Source organism: Manis pentadactyla, chromosome 14 (genome assembly GCF_030020395.1).
Source record: "Manis pentadactyla isolate mManPen7 chromosome 14, mManPen7.hap1, whole genome shotgun sequence".
Lineage (NCBI taxonomy): Eukaryota > Metazoa > Chordata > Mammalia > Pholidota > Manidae > Manis > Manis pentadactyla.
Genome location: NC_080032.1, coordinates 83,147,190 through 83,165,961, shown reverse-complemented (window position 1 = coordinate 83,165,961; position 18,772 = coordinate 83,147,190). Strand labels below are relative to the sequence as shown.

The 18,772-nt window shown below is 41.7% G+C and overlaps 1 protein-coding gene across 3 annotated transcripts in view; it reads right to left on the bottom strand.

Moving 5' to 3' along the window:
* Nucleotides 1-18,772, bottom strand: part of FAR2 (fatty acyl-CoA reductase 2) — a 115,600-nt gene that overhangs the window by 43,519 nt on the left and 53,309 nt on the right. The window contains exon 2 of one of the 3 annotated variants that reach the window (XM_057492224.1): nt 12,715-12,836. The exons of the other annotated variants lie outside the window; for them this stretch is intronic. The gene's annotated coding sequence lies outside the window, so the exon portion shown is untranslated. The remainder of the gene's footprint in view (nt 1-12,714; nt 12,837-18,772) is intronic. 3 annotated transcript variants of the gene reach the window in all.

The following is an 18,772-nucleotide window of genomic DNA, read 5'->3' as shown; positions in this document are numbered from 1 at the left end:
ATCCTGATGGTGGCACTGATTTCTGCATTCCCTCTAGGAATGAGGTATTTCTTTTGGTTTACTATTTTCCTAGGTAGAGGCAGTTCTAGTGGCTTCCACTTGGCCTTTCTCACCATAATAGACCTCACTCCACAGATAAGGGGTCCAGTGTGGGGATTCTGCCAGCTGCTGAGTATATCTATTCCAATTATGCATGCCTGAATTGGGGGAAATGACCAGAGAATGGGTTCACAGAACTACACAGCCCACTGTGAGATGGCCCTAACCTCAAACTCCACTGATCACTGACCTCCATAAGCCCTAATAATTCTGACTGGTGGACCACAGTGGCATTTTGGGTTTCCTGGAATCAGTGTCCATTCAGAGCCAGTGTCCAGTAGTCCCTGAACGTTCTCATTGTTTCCTTTTCCTCAGTGCACAGTTATCCTGGTGAAAGACTGTAGGTTTCTTTGGGGATGACTGGGAAAACGATTGACAGTGTAAATTTTTAGCAGGTTATAGGGGTCCTTCTCGAGGGGACTGGCACCCCCTTCATTCAAGGAGTTCTGGGTGTGTAAACTGGTTCAAGTATTGGAATTGATGAAGGACCTTTGACTTTGTTTTTATGATTCAAGCTAGACTTTTGCTTAGTTCACCTAGAACATTTCTGCTTCTACATACCAAGTAAGGATTTAGTACGCTTCCCATGTATTCCACTTCTAGGAACACGATGACCAACCAGTCAGTGTCCTAGGTCTCTACAAGTCAGACTGCCTGACTGCCACTTGGACTGCTGTCCATTATGGTAACCGTACCATCTTGCCTTTGGCAACTGAGGTCACCATTTTGCTCCTGCCACCCTGGGATCCTCACTGTATTTAAGTTTCCCAATTAGCAGTGCCCACTGTAATTTCTGCTCAACAGAGAAGAGTGACCAGTGAGCTCTCCGAGCATGCTAGGGCACAGCTCACAAATCTGTCACCATAGCCCAGCCAAGTTGTCGCATAAATTAACCATCACAAACACTACATTATTTCCTGACATAGTCATCATGTGCAGGACTTCTCTCTATTTTCAATGAACAAAATCCTTGCTTGATGGTGTGGTGGCTGAACATAAAATGCATACTGACAGAAAGGAAGTTTTATTTATTTGATTTGAAATTATTTCTTCTGTCTGTTCTTCAATCTAAGTATTCAGTTCTGATAAACACTATATCTATAAACTGTGTTAGCCTGCATAATTAAGTGAGGTACAGTATGGGCATCTGAGAAGACCACTGGTCTGGGAATTGGAAGATCTAGACATGAAATCTTCTCTTTTGTTAACTGGTCGTGCACTCTGAATCTCGAACCTTGACAGCTCTGAGACTCGATTTTCTCTTCTGTTAAATAATAGTCTACCTACACATGGAGCAGTATTAATAATCACAGTAATGGACTAGAGAGATTATTACTCCAAGTCAACTCTGGTCATTCGACCAGAACAGAATGATGTTTCTCTTGTTCTGTATGTTGCATGTTACACTATTAATGCTACTTTGACCTTGAATCCAAATACCTGGTGCTTATGTACTGATACTGAGTATAGATCTTGTCACTCTAATTAGTAGTGTAACACTTGATGCACATGCTGTGTTTTATACTGCATTATTCCTCACATGCTAACTAGCCCCATACTATGCAATAAGAAGTGGCTCCAAAGATATTTTTGAATCAGTGAATGAATTAGGACTGAATGACTGATTCATTTAATCAATGAATAAAAAATCAGGAGGTGGCTCACAAACCCTAGTGGGCATTTGGATCATGTGAAAAGTTTGCTAAAATTGCTCTTTATCAGACCTCATTTATAGTTGTATTTTAATGAACACCCCAGTTGATTCAGAAGTGGTAAGGGAAATGCTGGGGTAGGGAACTGGACTGTGTTCTGATCCCACATCATATTTTGTATCTTAGCTTACATCATTAATGTAAAGCTTATGTTATCCCTATGATTCAATTTTTGTTTCTTAAAATAATACATAAAATAATCTGCTTATTTGAGAATTCTCATTTCTAATGTCAGTAGAATTTGGATAACACAGGATGTAGCAGAGCAGGGTTCAGTCCAGCCAGAGCCTAAGTTTGAATGAGCTTCAGTGACCAGCTCGTGCTAAGGTGATTTTGGTAGAGAGACTTCCTACATATTTACTATAAACATCTGAGCTCGCAGGTGTCACGCCTAAGAAGACAGTCTTGGGAGAAGTGGAATGCAGGCACACCTTTTCAAATAAATAACTAAAGCTTTTAAACATTACTTTTTCCCTGTGTTTCTGCTTTCCCACGCTGAAGGTTGAAACAAATGTTTACAAAATATACTGTAAATATATGCGCAGATAATAGAACAGCTCACCAATGATTAATAAATATATTGCACCGTTCTGACATGAAAGGGTTATATATCAAAATGTCCTAATTTCTTCTAAGATGCAGTCTGCCACTCATATGGGTTGAAAGATTTACTCAGACTCACTCAAGCAGAAATAAAGTCGGAGATGTCTATTTCCTAGTCCATAGAACCTATATCTCAGTCTTTTATTCAACCAAGGAAACTGCCTGGAAACCAAATAGTTGGAATGTGTGAAGATCTTTGAGAACAAGGCCCAATTAAAAGGAGATTGATTTAATATCATAAACTCAGTCCACCAAAAAGACAATCGATTCATAGAATAACAAGGAAAAATCACTACAAAATCATAGCACAGATTACTGTTTGCACTGAAATATTATGATGGTTTAGATACAAAAACACATGGTTCTTCTGCAGATATGTGAGTTACTGGATTTATTACTGTCAATGATTAGACACAGTATGTGCTAACTATACCCATCCCTAGATACGGCCCAGTATTAGTCCTTTGTGCCCTGAGATTCCAGGAGTTTAGTCTTTGCCACATACCAACTAATTATTCTTGCACCACGTGGGAAATTAATTTTTTAAAAGGTTAGTATGAAGGTTAGTTAAGTGTATGTAAATCAATATAATATAGTAAGTTGGAAATCCTTATTTCCTAATGGAAGGCACCTGTGCCAGTAAATTGACAGCCTCTCTGGAAACATCTGAAAAAGAGTAAATATACCATCTGGAATGATGCAGTTAGGCCTCCATGAAGGACTAAGTTCTGAATGAGGGCTCATCCTCACCCTGTCAAAATTCTCTCCATGAGAGATGTTACTCCTCATCAGCACAACAAGAAGCCATAAACAATGAATTCTATTAAAAATCACCAAACATTTTAGGCATTTATATCTAAGAGAAGGTAGTTACAGGTCTGAAAAAAGTACTTTGTATTCATATTAAGCTATAGGTAGTAACCACACAAAATGAGAAGAAAAACACAGGTTTTGTACATCAAAGTGCAGGCTGTCAGACGGTCCACCAAAGCTGCATTCGGGACCTCCCATGCCTAGCGATTTAATATTACTTTAAAAAGAAAAGTAACTCTGCTAGAGTTACTATGTTATTTATATGGATAGGAACTCTATTTTATAATGCTAATTAATAAATATCCTATCAAATCACCTGTTCCACATGCTTTTCACAGTATTAACCAGAATCGTAACTGTAAAATATACTCTCCATAAAATGTTACTCTGTGACAAGGATTGAATATTTTTCATATTATTAAATCTACTGCTTCCTAGTGTAACCTCTTTCACCCTGTTCCAAATCTGAACCATTATTTCAGAATTTATGGGCTAGTGCAATTTATTATGAACCTGTTTTATATCTAGGACAAACACTTAAGATTACTTATCAATCAATGGTTTTTTATTTTCTTTTGATTTCTATATATCTCACCTTAAGCTATAAAACAGATGTGGGGTGAAGGGGAAGATATAAGACTTCCTGAGTGTGCAGGTTCGACTGTCTCCTAAGGGCCTGCCTCTCAGCCTCTCATCGGGACGGAATCCATGTGCCATGATGGTAAAAGGCAAAACGTGGTGTAGATACAATAGTATCTAAAGTATAATGTATATAATATAAAATAATATAGATTATACATATAACAATATACAATATTAAGGTGACTACAGGAAGGAGTTGTTACATCTTTTGGGAGTGAACAGTAAATCATTCATGCGCTGCAAAACTGGTTTTTTAAGAAGACGTGATTGGAGATGCAGAAATTCAGGAGGTATTTGAGGTAGTGCTGGTGGTAAAGCAAAGGTTTATGAGAAAGCGCACTTGTAGTGAAGTGCAAACTAGTGTGGCTGTAGAAGACAATTGCTAAAAAGAAGGCGAGGAATCCCAGCCTCGAAGAAGAGATGGCAACAGATTACGGAACCTTCAGTGCTTAGATAAAGAGGTAGGTCTTCACTGGGGCTGAAGAGTTGTGAGCAAGGGAATGGCAATCTTTGGGAGGGGCTGAGAATGGAAGGAAAATACACATTTGGAGCCTGTTTCAATGATCCGGGCCAGAGGTTAGGAGTGAAACGACGAGAAAGGCAGTGGTGGTCTCACACTTTGGTGCAAATCAGATCCATTCGGGATGTTTCCCACCCCTTGTGCCATTCTCGTTCAGCAGATCTGGATGATGTTGTCCACTGATCGAATATATGTGAAAAACATTCATATAATGAGAGAGTACAAACACCTACATAGGGCAGAGGTGGATTTCAATTTTAGCCCCACTGTTGACATAGCCATACCCTTAGGGCAAGGGACTTAGACCCCCCCCCCCCATGCAGCCTGAGACACCTCATGAAGCCAGCCTGCTATAAATTAGATCGGCAGGAAATCAAACTGCTATCTCTAGTACCAATCCAGGAAGCAAAACAATCATTTCTGTAACAGTTGGCCCATAACAGCCAGGACTTCATTCACCATTGACGGCTTCCCTAATTTTTGTCCCACTACCAACTCAGTACCCACCAGGGAAAGCCAAATTGGTTATGTACCAGTAACCAATCACATGGGATGGCCTGCTTCTAGGGAGCTCGCCTGCACCTCCTTCAGGCCAACAGCCCCCAATCAGGGCACCCCTAAAGTCTCCCCCTTTCCAACTGTGAAGCTTCCCCACTCTTCTGCTTGCATCTGAGTCTGTGCCGAAAGACAAGTGACGGGGTCCAACTCCCTTGCACAGAGTTAATAGCCTTTGCTTGTTCCCATTTGGCTGGTCTTCATCTATTTCCATACAACTATTATACTCCTGTGGGTCAAATTACAGTATTTCCAGAATCTCTTGTCTGGCTTTAGTGCATCTCCGTATCCCTGGGTAATTACCTGGGTGATGGGGGGCTTCTCTGAACCCGAGAGGCTGCGGGGAGGTTTCGCTTGCCTCTGTGGGAGCAGGAGAGAGAGAGCCCCTGGACCGCTGCTTGTAAGCAATAAACGGGTTTTTAACTTTATTTCTCCCTTTAACTGATTTCGGTTTCAGCTAGGTATTTTGCCCCGGGATTTCCTCTCCCCGGAGTTGCAACTCATTTTACAGATATGGGAGTTTATAGAAATTAACTTTTGAATGGGGGTCACCTAAGTGGCAGAGCAAGGTTTTAAGATTTCCCTAATTGCAAACTTATTCCATTAACCATTATGTAAATGTAGAAAAGACAAGAGACTTCCTCCACCGCCCTCTGTTAAACCTCATCTGAACTTCTGGAGTACTTCTGTGTTTCCTTAAAGGAAGGTGACCCCAAGTACAATGATACTGGTCTACAGACAGGCCTGCTGGTTTAGCAGAAAGATTCAACTCAGATGCACTATGCAGTTTAAGGAGCTATCTAGGGCTATAATGGTAAGCCTAATTCTGTATTTCTTTACTATGGATTGAATATACAAACAGGTCCAGACTCCAGTAGGTGGAGAGACTTGAGTTGTTTTGTGGGGAAATAGTTCTGACAGTGTTGTCACTGATTCCTGGGACCACGGAGCCCCTCATTTCTGTTGCACCCCAGTGCCTAAATTAGGGCATTGCACTTACTGAGTGTGGGCTTCTATGTGCCTTTAAAAGCATTTAAAAGTAACATGCTTCTTCTGGATGCAGACTTCCACCTTGTGCACATTCACTGATTTAAAGTTCTGGGTAAACTTACTAGTTTAATAGTGTTCAGAGGTCAAGCAGGAGAGTTGGTTCAGGATAAAAAAAAATTAAAGAAATGAAGCTTTTTGTTTTAGTTCCTGTATTTTATTTGTCTTTTTGGGTTACCCAGCGCTAAAAGGAATAAAGGTGCCAAGGGAAAGGCCTGTAAGTCACACAGACTTTCCTCTCCAGCCCACAAAAGCCCGGAAATTTTGTGTCAAGACTGGTGTGAATTCTTCTGTGCAACAGGAAATGCTGGGCACTGAGAGGGAGATAAGAAAATATCCAGAGGCAGGTGCATGCTTAGCATTCAGACCGAGTGCTCCCAGGACCCACTCTGCCCCACCTGCCACCTTTCCCGTCCCTGAGTTCACCAACTGGAGAGATTTCTCGGCAGAGACTGGGGAGAGGGAGGGAGCGTCCTCGGCGCTCAGCGGCACCCCCCGCCACCCTCTGCGGTGCTCCTCAGCAGTTCTCCGGGGAGCGACCACTCCCTGGAGCAGCTGAGGTTCCTCCTCAGGAATGACAGACAGGAAAGTCAGCAAGACACACAAGGCCCGCTGCTGGGGAGGGCAACAGGACAATGGAGATGCTTGCTTTTCATTTTAAATGTTGACACAGGAAGAAAAGGAAGGATTTTACCTTTCACATTTTTTTTGGGAAAAGGAGCTCAGAACACAACATCAAAGGGAACAGTGGGAACACTGTCAGGTGGCAGTGAGGTTTGCAAAAGCACCTCAGCATGTGAAAATAAAAAAAGAAATACAGGGATTGCGCTGGAGAGGCAAGAGGAGAGATGGGGAGGAGAAACTTCTTTCTCTACAGAGAAGAACATACATGCAAAAATAGAAACCACAATTTACAGAATATCTAGATATAACACACCTGAAGTTTACAGAAATTCCTCCTTCATTTTCTTGAAGAAGTATTTTTAGATTTCTGTGAAATAGAAAGTAAAAGGTTGCAGTAGAAACCAGAGGAATTTAAAAGAGGACTGGAGGACATCTTAGCACAGTACTACCATATACCCGTGAACATCCATACCCTAGATCTGCAGGTAACATATACATACGTTATGTACATACCTTAATAATTCTTTAGTACAAATTCTGAAATGACACTTTCAAAGCTAGCCTTTAAATACACAATAAAATTCTTATATTATAAGTATATGTTGTTAAAGGATAATATTTCTCTGCCTTCACTCATTTTACACTTCATTTTAGAGAAGGGAATTTATAGAAGCAAATTACAGGTCCTGCCCCTTCTCAAGGGAAGGGGATTATATAGGGCATAGACCATTGGGGGTCTTTGAATTTTGCCTACAATAGCAATATAAAGAAATAGGAAATTTATTCAAAGTAAATGAGGTAGCCACACAAAGAATGGCTGAAAACTATCCATGGAAAACACAGGAAGCCCCTTTCCATTTCCTAAGAGCTAGCAAAGATTTGATTTTGTGTCAAGAAGACAAGTATTAACTGACCAGATCATCTAGTCAACATGCCACCACTAGATAAATCAACTCCTTATTTTTTTTGAACACCGTGTCCCTTTCCTGAAAGTTAAGAATCCTACCCCTTGGCTAAGTGGGGCAGAGCATTTTGAGTGGCAGCCCGATAAAGTCGACCCACTAGGGGGAGAGAGAGGTGCTGTCCCAAATGGGGGTTTTGACCAGTAGAAGGGGAGATACTGAAGGGCCAGACGCAAGTGTCCAGCAAAGGCACCATGAACAAAGACACAACTTTCCAAGGAGTGAAGGCCTCTCTCTGTACCTACTCGCCCTTGGACTCCACGTCCCCTATGGTGAACGGCGCTGGTACGGCTTCCAGGTTTAGTCCAAGAGAGAAAAGCCCAAACATTAGTAAATATATATGGACTGCAGATTTATTTTCCTACCGTTACTGGACTCCTCAGTGTACCTCTTGTGGCCACAAGCGTCAGGACTTATTAGAGGAAGTGGCTCAGTAACAGCCAATTTTCAAGTAAATGAACTGTGCAAAAATACTGAGAGAGGCATGAAGATACATTTCCGCAACACACGAAGCTGCTAAAACTGCATTCCCAGCAGGCGCTATAGTGAAAATATGATGAGACTTCTCTACTTTGCACTTAAAAAATTCCAACCGCTGCTTATTCCTTCATCCTGACTCAGGATCTTTGTTCTCCTTCTACTCTATCAATCCTACCTAGCTTCTCCATGAACATCTATCCTACTGCCTAAAGAGTATAGAATATTGAGAGAGAGAAGTCCTAAAAAGAGGAGAGACGAACGCAAATGCAATCCAGAGCCGAATTCACGAATTGACTTTCAGCAGGAGTAGAGGCTTATGCTAATTTGGTGTAAATACATTTAAATGCATGCAGATCTGTGGTTGGCAAAGGAGAAGAGGAGGCAGTTGACAGATTGTGCAATTTACCCATTTCTGAAATAGGAAAGGAAGTCGGGTGCTGAAAACAGCATGGGAAATCGTGGTTAGAGTTTGGGGTGGCCAGGCGGGGTGGAAGGGCTACGGTGAGAACCGTGAGATGACCAGCAGAAGTGCTGCTGAGAATGAGGGTTCTACCCAAACTGGAGGCGATCAGTGCATCAGTCTGCACACGGGTGCAATTTTCCACACTGTGCTTTGTGGACCGCTCCTTGGTGCGGAGAAGCTGCACATTAAGAGTTCTTTCAGGATGTGGGTCCTGGAGGTAAAGCACGGAAGGTGCTAGAGAACTGAGTGCATGATTTAAGAAAATGGTTTAGTAGAATGATTAAAAATTATATAGTCTAGACTGGTTAGGGATGGAAATGAAGCTAGGATGGCGTAAAAAGACTGATAGGCTGGGAGGAAATGGAGGGGGGCGTCAAGGGACTGAGGAACTCACTGAGGTCAAAGAGTAAGGGTAGTGATAACACTGAAGGCTCCCACTTTTCAATAACAGATTGTTTTTAGAGAGTAAGACCTGAAATTCAAGATTCCAGAGTTGAAGCGGCTCTGGGTGTCAAGGTCCACAGTGTGGCCATGGGAATAGTTATCAACGGGGAGTTGACCTAAAGAATACTGGAATTGTAACACAGGCCAAGGGATGGGTTGGTTTGTTGGGTCACTTACACCGATGTAGCCAGATTTGGAGAGAACAGGAAGGCGGTGACTCCGATGCTAAAGCTATGACACAATACAGAAGAATAACCAAGCTGCTGATGGGTGGCCGTGACACTAGATAGAATGATAATCAGATGGCCCAGCCTACAGAAAAGGTGTCTGGAGGTACAATGTTTCATCCATAAGAGAATGCTGAATAACTTCCTGACCACGGGAAAGAGCAAACTATTTGAGATGGCTCCTGCAAGACATTAAAACTTCAGTTGAAACAGAGGTCAGGGATGTAGAGGACTTCCACAAACATGATGGGAAGATTAGGAGGGAGGGATGCAATAGGGAAAGAAGCCCGCAAGCAGGGAAGAAAGCACAAAGGAATGTGGAGACGAGTGTGGCTGGGGGATGAGGCGGGGGAGGATGACTAGAGAGGTTTGCAGTTCGGGTACCGGCCAAGAGTGGAAAGCATGAGACCAGCCTGAAGCTGACTCAGGGTCAGGGCAGATCCCTGGAGCGCTGGAAGCTTGATGACGTGCCCAGGCGGAGGCCTTTGCTCCAGTTTTCAAGGAGAAAGTTAGTGAGATAATGTCTTTGGAGAAATCTTAGCCTAGAATTGCAACAATGACTTCAATCCTGGAACCCTCACCTTGTATTGGAAACAGCATTTGTCTCTTCCCAGGAACAAACCACAAAATCCCTATTTCTTGGGTATGGATTCTGAAACCCCTTAAGAGACTCTTAGCTCTTTTTTGGCATCATAAGCCATCATATCACACCACCCCCTCTTGGAACCTTTGAAAACCTGGGTTCCCAAAGTTTCAGGGTGTGCATCCAACTGTGCCCAGTGTCCTCACAGCTTTCATGAGCTCTGTTCTGTCACTGCACCTCTACAGTCTCTCTTGTATTTGACTCCTTGACGGAAAGGGTTGTTTCTTTTTAATTTCTGTATCCCCAGCAATTTGATCTGTGCATGGCACCTGCAAGGCACACACAATGTGTGTTCACAGTGTGTGAATGAATGAAGAACACAAATAAATCTACTTGTATCTACCCATCCTTTTCAATAGAGAGAAAAGCTGACTCTCTTTGTACCTGGGGCTCATCCCTCTTGTTGCGTTTGGATTCCACGTCCTACAGGCTTCTTTGTGAGCTGCATGATTGGTTAACCCTACCCTCTGTTGCGTATCAATCTGCCCCATTCAAAACTATACTTCCTTCCAGCTTTGGAAAAATCCCTCACGCATTTCTCTATCCTGCCCAGACCTTACCCTGAGCTTCAGACCATGGTACACCATTGCTTACTTGCAATTTCTACTTGGATATTGTAGACACCTTCACCTTAATTTTAAGATCTTTCCCCCAAAGGCCAGTTCTTATTCCAGTTTTTCCTGTATCCTTGAGTGAAATCACTGCCACCCTGTTGTACAAACCTGAATGCCAAAAATCACCTTTGACACTTCCTTCTCTCTCACCTCCATATGTACCATTACTGAGTCCCGACAGCTGCCTCGTGAATTGTTCTCACCACCTGCTTTTCCACATCGATCACACCACATGATCTAAGCTACCATAACATCCTGTCTGGATTTTGTGCCTACTAATAAGTTTTCCTGCATCCATTCTTACTTATGTCAATCCCCACTTCCAATCTTTTTGCCACACAGCAGCCAGTTCTCACTTGAAAATGAAAACTGATATCCTTAAATATCCCCAAATATCATTACCTTCCATTGTTTTTAAAATGAAGGTTGAAATCTCCAAGGTGACCTCATGCTGCCTTCCCAGCACATTGGAAGCTTGGTCTCCTGTGCTGGCTTTGCTCAGACATACCCTCTTCTTTCATTTACCCAACACACCAAACTCCTCCTACCATAGGACATGGCACATGTCTAAGAGGCATCCCCAACTTAACATGCCTCCAGACAAGCTCCTGAGCCACCGCCCCTTACCAGCTCCTCTCAGCATCTTCCCCAACTCAGTATATAAAAACTCATCCTTTGTGTTGCTCAGTGCAAAGACGTTAAGGTGATCCTTGACTCTTTTTCTCAAACTCTACATCCAGTCCTCAGCAAATCCCTTCAGCTCTGCCTACAAAGTATATCCAGGATCTGACCACTTCTCGCCATCTTTCCTTGTACCAACCTGGTCCAAAGCATTATCACAAGAGCCTCTCACTGGTTCCTGCTGCCCTCACTGTTGCTCTGCTAATAGTCTATTCTACATATAGTAGCTCAAGTGTCTATCACTTCTATGCTCAAAGTTTCCAATGGTTGTCCTTCTCACATAAAAGAGACCAACCATTTGGCCCCATTACCCTTCCTGATGGCATCTACTCTTACTGCCCTGCCCTCCCCTGCCCTCCCACACTCAGACATGGTTCCTCCTGTTCCTACAACCTGCCCAGGGGTGCTGTCCTCCAGGCCCCAGCTCTCATTCGGCCCTGCCCAGAGCGGCATTCCCCACTCGCAGCTGTATGACTTGCTGTCTCTCTTTCAAGTCTCAACTCCAAGTTAGCTTGTCAGGGAGACCTTCCTGCAGCCATGCCCTACAGAATACCCACGCCATCTCTACACCCTGTACACCCTAGTCAGCTCTCTTTGTTTTTCTTTATGACTCTTGCAGCTACTTGATATCATTTATGATTACTTGGTCATTTGTTTACAGTCTGCATGATAAATCTTGTTCCCTTTCCTGGAACATACTCCAGCCCATCTTTGTCTTATCAACTCCTAGTTACCCTTCAGAGGTCAGTTTATCACTTCTACTGAGACCCCTTCCCTGGCCTTCTATATTCGGTCTACTCTGTAATTCAAGGTCATTCCATGTACCTTTCTCCGTCATACTTATCACAGCTGTAAGTCACACTTCTCTGTATGATAATATTGATTAAAATTGCTGCCCCACTAGATTTTAGAGTCCATGAGGGCAGGAACACTAGTTGCTTTTGCTCAACACTGTATCCTGGGGATTTGGTGCACAGCCCACCACTTGCCAGGCTCTCAATAAAGACTTCTTGAATGAATGAATGGATCAAGGAACAAATGGAGACGGTCTCTTTACAAAGTTTCTGACACCTTTACTCCACTAACCAGTTTCTTTTGGTTGCTCAGAACTTTATTTTTCATTGTATTTTCTTTACATTGAGGAATGAAACGGTCAGCAGGAACATCATGATTTAAGTGGGGTTGCTAGAAAAGTGATACCCACCTGGACCACCTGTGGAGCTGGTTTAAAAATCACATCCCCAAGGGTCACACATGAGTTTTTCATAGGGACTTAATCGATACCTTTCAGGAACCTCACACTTTATCCTATCTTGTTACTCCATCATTGGAAGAATTAAACACAGACTACAACTCCAAAATACATCAATGGTCATACAACAGGTAAACCCTAAATGGAAGCTCAACAGGCCATACTCAGTGGGGAAGATGGGTGTTAGAATACCCTCTGTCATGGTGGAAATGCTCTTAAAAACAACCACTGTTGACCTAATTACAAAGAATGTCAAAACTGAATAACTGCAAAAAGAAAAATGCTGAGTTCCTGAAGAAGAAGAAGGAAAAAAAAAACAAACAAAAAACCAACCTTAAGAGCCTCTTTGCTTTTCTTCTGCCCAAGATAAAGACATTCTTTTATGAGTTTCACCCTACGATGCTACAGATGTCACTTAGGGGTCTCCACACTTCAGGGAAGATTAAGATTTCCTTCTAGAACATGAATGAAAAAAATCAGAATGAATCACTGCAAAAATAATCAGTTTTATAGCAAGTTTCTCAGTGAACTTTTTTGGTAACACAATACTTAAAAATAATTAGTTGTTTAAAATTTAAACTTTTAAAGTCAATGTGACCTATGAGAGAGAGCAGAGATTATTATAAAATGAAGAATCCTGACTATTTTTTTGTTTCATTTGGAAACACAACAACCAATATCAAAGGTGTGATTATTGAAATATTTCGCAAAGAAGGTAAATTAGTTTGGTAAAGGTAATGAGGTTTGAAAAAACCAACTCTTTAAAAGAAAACAAAATGGCAGCCAATTTATTTAAGTGTACCAATGGAATACACATAGTTTGGAGCTCTTTTCTGTCCTAGTGTTAAAAACAGATGTTAATTGCCCTGGGAAACTAAATGCCACATAAAAATTCTTAGGAAAAAAAATTTTTTCCTGAAGTCAAGAGAACGCTGCTTTTTCAGGTTACCTTGGCTGACACTAATAATTCTTATTTCATAGTGTTCTTGAAAAATTGATTGTTTAACAAAGCAATCTGCCTGGATAAAACTGCTTGGAGACAATCAGTTATGAATCTTCCCGTGTAAAAGGCAAGTGTCCAAAAGGCTGATGCAGAAAGTCTTGGGGCAAATGCTATACGTATACATGGAGAAGAAAATTATGAAACAAAAGGGACTACTTCTTCCCATCATCTAAAATTACCCATTCATTGTTCACTAACCCTAAGAGAGATGAAAGGGAGCATGCACGTTAATTGTCAGGAGTAAAGTAGATAATAAGAAACTATTATATCAGGTATAATAGAGAAATCATTATCCATTTATACTGACAGTGTTTTGTTTCAGAAATCTTCATTATAATGTTTCTATTTTCTTTAATTCCTCTTCTCAAAATTTTCTAGTAACTTCTTTTTAATATTGCCAATCAAAATGCCTTGAACAAAATGTTTTCCTAGCTCTTAGCAACCAAGGAACCAAATCGCTTGACAAAAACCAGAAATCAGAAATACAACAGTTAGAGCACCTGGGCTGCCCTGCAGAGACTGGGGTACCTGTACTTCCTAAGCGATCTTTTATTCTTCACCAAGATAGGAAAAATAATCTCTATATAAAGGGAAAGTTGAAACTTGCTTTGAATTTTGTTTTCAAAATTTTGTTTTTAAAAGATCTAAGCAAAATAAGTTTTCAAAAAATAGTATGTTCTTGATTCTTTCAAATTCACCACCTCCATCATGCTTGTGCACAGTGCTCCACAGGACATCTCCACTGTCTTCCCTAATGGCTCCTTGGGCTCTGAAAGAATCTAATAGTCTATAGATCATCATTCAAAATATCAGTTTAGGGGCCTTAAGAGGCTCCACACACTGGTTCCAAACCAGATGGGACTAACTAGGACTAAAAATGATTCAAGGTAGAATGAAAAAAGTGTGAAAATTAGATATATATCCAAGCTCTCTGATAAGATGGACAGAAAATATATGCCTCCTCCACAATGCTAAATCAAAATGATTTTGGATGAATTAGAATTTCGTTTTGGAAGAAACTCACCACTATAAACAGGTCTGGGTTTCCAAAATAGTTTGGAAAAGGGACTTAACAGTTTAACAATATTTAAATATGAGCAAAATTTGCATATGAACTTCTGCTAATTAACTCCTAACAGTTACTTTAGTAACAAAGACTCGGTCTCAGTGTTTTGTGGACCTTCCCTAGCGGAAGTGAAGAGCAACGGTTTGAATCTGAAGGCAACTCTCAGATCACATGCTCTTAAATCAATGAATGAAGCCAATACAGAGGCGTGACTGTGGGTTTTAGGAACAACACTACCAATTCCCCTTTCTCCCAACTCCTTTATTCAGAGTCAGTTTAACTCCTGCAGGAAACTATATAATAAAACTACAATGATATCTAACAACGTTAAAATAATCAAATCAGGAAGCCATTAGACTGAGGTGGCTTTAATGTCTCAGCAGCCTACATAAGGCAACCAAAACCTAAGCCTGTAATGCCTCAAAGTTAGGAAACTGAAACCTAAGGACAAGGAATAGCAAACAACAGGCTGCCCCAAGATGGGCCATTGTGACAGGCTGATTATTTTGAGCTGAAAAACCATCAAATCCCCAACGAATCAGGATACTCTGCCCCCCTCCTGTGCCCCCAACACACACACAACTCTATGAAAAGAATTTAGATAGAGGAACTGTTCCAGAAGAGTATCACCATAGATGAGAGAACTATGTTATAATATAAACCTAGTGTGGTGGATGGGAAGGGATGTGGCGAAATCTGCTCAAATTCCTCACTGGGCCCCATGGTTTCTGTGTGGCCCATCAAGTGTTCTGTTTATCAAACATTCACTTTTTCCATATTCCAGTGAATGACTTCCCTTCTCCTGGGTTCAGGATGACAATATACCTTATTCCCTCTGACTGTCTTTGGAACCCACGTCTATGACTTCCCATAGGTAGGTCATTAAATTTTGGTTAATCTGTTGATCTGCCTCATGTCAGTCTTCACTCTGCTTCACTACTGGGTCTCTGCCTTTCACTTCCTTGTTAGCGGCACAAGGACCGAGGAGAATGACCTCAACCCGTCACAGGAAGATGCTCCTGCCTAAGTATTCTCGATGGTAGAGAACAGGCACCTTCACCTCCACATGTTACTCAGTTTGGAAATAAGGGAGGTTCAATCATGTTTGGAACTGAAACAAGATGAGGCCCCGAGGCAGCTGACGGTGCACTGAGTGACATCTGTCGGGGCCAAGCTCTGGCAGCTCCCCCCAGTGAGAATAAACTGCCTTCATTAACTTCTGCAGCTTATCTCACCATTTCCACATCAGCACTTGTCCTACCGTCTTATCTTAATTGAGTAGCCAGAAAGGCCAGAGACCTACAGGGGTTCTGGTCCTTCCTTGAGACACTGAAAGTATTATTATAAAGTATTCCAAGAGCACCTTCATACAATTTTCCCTCTGGAAAAAAAGAAATATGCTAATTGCTTAGAGTATAATATAACTGTAAACTTTGTCCTGTAACTGTAAATTTTGATCAACAATAATCACAATAACTACAGCCAAGACATTTTGTGCCAAGCCTTCTGCTAAGGGTTTCACATGTATTACCCTATTTACTATATAAATGGGATAACATGTATTTCCTATAGGATTGTAATAATCCTATGAGATAGGCATGACTATTACAAATAACTAAGACTCAAAGAGGATAGCAACTTCCCTTAAAGTTTTTTTATTTACAAAGCTAACTAATAGCTTGCTATTAACATTATTTTTATATCCCTTTGCTTTAACCAAGAACATGCAGGACTTTTAAGTACTTGATGACCCTACAGTTAGCTTATATAACCACACATCTTTCCTACTTTTGCACTAATTTCACTTTCCAACTTCAACATACTATTAATATATATATTTTTAATATTGCTTAATTCTAACAAATCACTACCTTAGTATGTATATGCTTTGAACATGTTCCCTGGAGAGAAGCCAGTTGAAGAAAAAAGGAGGAGAAATATTTAGGGAATGAAGACCATATTCTAAGTCCCCCATGCCCGACAGAATAAAGCCATCACAGCCTTCTGAGCACTTGGGAGCTGATTATTTAATAAAACACACACAGATCTACTGTCAGGCATGAACTGAAATAAACTCTGTTGTGATGAAAATTAAATTCTGCTTTTTAATCGATTTTTCCAGGCAAACTTAATAAAATGATCAAATGCAAACGAAGTATCATATTCTCCCCTGGGGCTCTCAGGTTCCCTTCTACTGCGCTCTGTGGGTGAACTCCATACAAAAACCCTTAGACTGTGTCTTTGCACCAGATGTGCCAAAGTGACATTGACAACACACACACACTCCGAATCCAGTTTCAGAGCCTGGCGACAACCATCCCCACCTCACCCCACCTCACCCGGTCCCCCCTCCCCGAAAAGCTCAGCATTTCATGTCATGCAGTCATAGTGAAAAGCAATGTTTCTTCATTCAAACCTTCCAATAACTTGCAGTAACTGGCTCGTGCTTCACAGCACAGGGTGCACCAGGCCTCATTTGTAACCAAGGTAGAACATTGCAGGCCTACTGGTTCTTCTTCACAGGAAATTAGTCATTGATTTCTCAGGATAAAGGAGCTCTGATGAGTGAGGTGCAGACGAAGGAAAGTGAAAATGAGGTTAAAAAGATCAGTCTTTCGCCCCAAGACTCATTTTAGCTTGTCACTCCTACTATTAGCTTTACCAGAATCTGGGACTTCATTCGTTGCTCGTTTGTCTCTTATCTGTTCCTCTTATTTCTCTGGTTTCGGGTTTCTCCAGGGCCAGAATGTATAAATCAGAGCTGTGCAGGACACGGGGCGGAATTTAAATCAGGTCTAAAGAGCAATGGAGGGGGCTCCCGTGGCCAGCAGCTTTTCGTCGGGGGGGCTCCAGCGCCGAGGAACAACGGTTCACCGTACGGTTACACCCATGTGCCTGAGGCCCAGCTCGCCCCAAGCTGACACGGGGAGGCTCTGCGGGCTGGGCGCCCATGCACGCTGCAACCACCTGTGTATTGTGAAATGCAGACAAAACCGCCTGTCTTACAATGCCGTCATTGCAGCCCGTGGCATGCCAGAGTTTGAGAAACATAACGTGATTATCTCCTTGGTGATGAGGAAGTGAGTATCATCTTGTAAATCATTCAATTATTCATACATCAACAATGAAAATTATCGATGACCTGCTGTGTATTAAGCACTGCACTCGATAGTAGAGATAAAGAGTTCTAAAAGTGAAAAATGCACCAAAATATATGGACTTCAGGAGATACATATCCTTCCTCTTTCCCTTTTTCATCTCCCAAATGTATGTGCTTGCTTAGGGACACAGAGGGAAAGAGGTTTACAGACGCTGGAATGCCTCTGAGTGTCATCATCAAGTCATGTGCTTAGGGTCTAATCACAACCCTGACATTTTAATTAAGCCACTCTGGACAAGGTTTGTAAGCGCTCTGCACTTCACTTTCTCTGCCTATACTCCTAGGATTAGGATAACAACGGGATTTGCCTAAAACGATTAAAGAGATTGGATTAAAGTGAGGATTAAAGAGATTGATTTATACAAATGACTCAGGACACTGCCTGGCAAATAGCACAATATAAATATTATAAATATTCTCACCATCCATGAGGTTGATCAGATTTCCTAGATTTCACTGGGAACAAATTGCCCTTGTGTGTGCAGTTCTGCTAAAAGATTTTGTTCTGATGAAGGCACCTGGTGTCACTCATCTGTAACAGCATGACGAATAATGACAAAGCTTATTCTCCAGCGCTATAAAAGAACGAGTATGCTACCTCTAGCATTCTGACGTGGGCAAATCCCAATTTAGAAAGAGTATGGTGACAAAGACTACCTCCCTGACCAGTCAGGCTGCTCAGGGCCCTCTTCTCGACCAGGCCTTGATATTGGGACCCACTGAACCCAGTATTAGCAAAAAATTCTGTTGAGCCAATTTATTCAGAGTCCTCCCCTCTCTTGATACCTGATCCAGCTAATATCTAAACAAGCTCTTCGTAGTAATTTGCCCACCTCTCCTGTGTCCTATCTGCCAGCCGTAAGTCCCCACTTGTCCTTGGGTTGTTTGTTTTCTTTTTTGGAGTTGAGTTAGTTCTATCCCCTATTGCAATAGCCCTGACCTCTTTCGCAATGGTGGCGCATGGTTCTTTCTTGCCATTTTTAGCAACTGTCAACATAATTTCTCTTTAACAATGGAAATAATGAAATATCACTCTGCGTGAAATATGATTAAGTCTCTACATAGGGCAATGGGGAAAAAGTTCAAATAGGTTGAACTTTTGTCTCTTGTGGTACTTAGAGACAAATTTTCTTGTGACATCAGGTGCTGACGGTGACAAGGG